This window comes from Salvelinus alpinus, chromosome 21 (genome assembly GCF_045679555.1).
Source record: "Salvelinus alpinus chromosome 21, SLU_Salpinus.1, whole genome shotgun sequence".
NCBI lineage: Eukaryota > Metazoa > Chordata > Actinopteri > Salmoniformes > Salmonidae > Salvelinus > Salvelinus alpinus.
The window spans coordinates 6,392,927-6,395,941 of NC_092106.1; the positions used below are offsets into that span (position 1 = coordinate 6,392,927).

The window sequence follows — 3,015 nt, forward strand, 5'->3', positions numbered from 1 at the left end:
CCTAATGCCATTCCAATAAAAGTATTTATTGGAGACGCACACAAACACACCTTTTAGGAAGATTAAATATTACTGATGCCTCTTCATAAGGGCGATTTGTGAGGATGACAAACTCTCCACTATTGATCACTCATGAGTTCCAACTGACAAATGTGTAAACTAAAATGTCACATTGATCCACACACACACACAACGTACGCAGAGAGCTTTGACCTTAAACACACAGTCATTTATAGCGCGTTAAACAAATGTCTTAAAGACTGGGCAGTCGAAGATCAATTAGGCTAGGTCTACTTTCTCCTCATCCATATTAACTTAGAAAACCAGAGGTTGCAATAGCATCTGGGCTGACTGGCACAATACTGGAACGTAGGCCAACGTGTCAGGGTCCTATCAAAATAAAAAATATTAATTTGAAACTATAGGACAACCAGTGACCACTGAAAGTTAATATTTCATTCAGTGAAAGGAATACGACAACATCGATAATACCAACACCATCTACAACATATGGCCCACTTAATCAACACATTGTGAAATTCAATGCAAGTGACAAAATGTTTATTCAAAGTAGAACAAAACAAAGATTAAGTGCATATGTCTGTTGACAATGTCATAGGCTTCAGTGGTAAACAAACGTATCTCAGCAACAGATCTTATCAGAAGGAACAAGACAAGAACCACATTGTCCTATACGCAAGGAATAATGCCAAGATTTTCAGGTTTCCAGACAATTAAATCCAAATTCCACCTGCAGACATGTTTCCTAGTCTCTTCCTATTGAAATGGACTGGACAGCCGAGAACTGCTGAGTGTCAGATAACCTGGTGGTATAAGAGCCCCCTGACATGCCTGTTGCAAAGACAGTGCTGACATCTCCCTCCAGTGGAGGCACATTGAATTGGAAACTATGAAACATCAAATCATAGACTGTATATCAGTGTTGTCAATACCTGGCTGGCCACATAAAAAAATAACATATGGCAATGGCAAGTCTCCCTCATACTCAAAGTAACAGAATAATACATGGAAACAGCTTGCTACATAATCGGCCAGACATAACACCCTGTGTAGCAATGGAACAGTTATCAGACTCCCCCAAAACACCCTGTATGTAAAACGAAATCATATTAAAAATAACAGTTAAAATCAGATTTCTTGGATATCTGTTCAAAAACATCACAAATTGGTGAACAGCACTGTTCAGAGATCAAAGGAGTATGAAATGACATCCTGACACCTGAGCAGAGCTTCTTTCTGCACCCCAATGGGGGTATGTAGTTCCGAAATTTGGAAATTGAGCACGTCAATGTCCGAAGCTCCAAACTTTGCCTCAACCGTGACTCTCTCGTACATGTGGAATTGCACCTGCTTGCTGCAGAAAGCTTTCTCTCAAAGCCGACCGTGCCCGCTGGTCTTCTCAAATTTGGACTGAGTCAGTCCCTGTTTCAGTCGAAGCTGAAATAGTAGTTGGACACAGCGCGATGAAACGGGGTGAGTTCGGGTCGAATCCGCGGCCATTCGGATCAGGTCCTCTCGGGAGGCGAAGCACAGATACGTGCGGTCTCATTTCGACTTTTTGTCACTCTCTGCAATCACAAAGTAGGACAGAGATGTTGGCATGATGTCCACAAAAAGTTTGAAGAAATTGCAACTAGAATCATAACGACACAAGTTAGCTACTGTAGCTAGCTGTGGTAGTTCTGCCATATTTGTCTGTGTTGTCACATTCGCTAACTAGCCAGCATGCTGTCTAATAAGAGTATGAGTACAATGCTGTAGAGCAAAACAAGCTAACGTTAGCTAGTTTATGTTCATAGCTAGCAAAGGGAAGTCACTCGTACTTAAATATTTACCGACTCAGAGTAAGAAGATTATATTTGAAGTTGGCCAAGGAGTACGTTTTATGAATGCCGTTTGAGTTGGTACGCGTACATTTTGTTGTCCCTCTGACAAATGTGACCGGAAAATGTCATGTATTTGGTTCCGCAAGAGGCCACTCGACACAATCTTTGACACTGATGCCGCCTAGCGAATAAATAAGGGACCACTCAAAGGTTGATGTGCACTGTACACCAAGGTGTTAGACAGGCTGTGACTGTAGTTAGGCTGCTGGGGCAATGTGAAGCATTTAGCCATCCTGTTTACTGTAGTGTTTGTATAAAAAATGTATTCCTCCTCCTACTACTTGATTGATCAATGAGCTTGCTCCACTGAGAAATCATTAATCAAATTGAATTAATGTGAATTTCAGGTGACATTAAAAATGAAGACACATTTGAATGTAAAGAATTGCACCCTCAAATAACTTTTTCGTGTTTTATGGCCTCACCCGTCTGAACGGTCGGCTGTGAGTGCCCTCACCCATACACTTAAGCTGATTCTTAGGTTCTGACCCTCTACTACAGGATGTCTGGTAAGAAGAGGCGGATGAGCTTACTGTCTCCGTTCATACACACACAGTGCCAAACAAACCAAATATTCCTACATTCCTATGTCAAACCATAGGGTCAGATATACTGTATTGTACTGCTCAATAACTGCATTCAAGATTTTTCAATGTCCATTTTGTTACTTCTTTTAACATTGTTTTCCAGATTTTTGTTTTTAATCTAATGTTTTTTTTCTTCATCATTTTTTACAATGCAACCAATTTTGACTTTCAAGCTTGGCCGTGTAGTGGGAACCATTTTTCAACACTCAAGAAGTTAGATACATTATTTCAAATACATTCACTATGTCAGCAATGTTAACTTACATAGCATTATCCAGTAACCACATACACATTTAATACACATCTTAGTTTTCCACTAGTATTCCACTAAATGAAAGAAGATAGAAATGAACTTTCGACCATTGACAGCTGACAGTATTTGCTCTGACATCTTCTTCAGTTGTCTGGGATGTACGCCATGTGCTTTTTTTTGCCATGTGCTTTTTTCAACAGCTTTTCTCTTTCTTTCTCCCTCTGTTTCTTTTCGTTATAGTTCCTTGACACCTCGTCCAGGTGGGCTT

General features: G+C 40.2%; 1 pseudogene; it reads right to left on the minus strand.

Moving 5' to 3' along the window:
• Nucleotides 1–544: 544 nt before the first annotated feature.
• Nucleotides 545–1,981, minus strand: LOC139547690 (gem-associated protein 7-like; annotated as a pseudogene).
• Between the last annotated feature and the right edge of the window lie 1,034 nt (nt 1,982–3,015).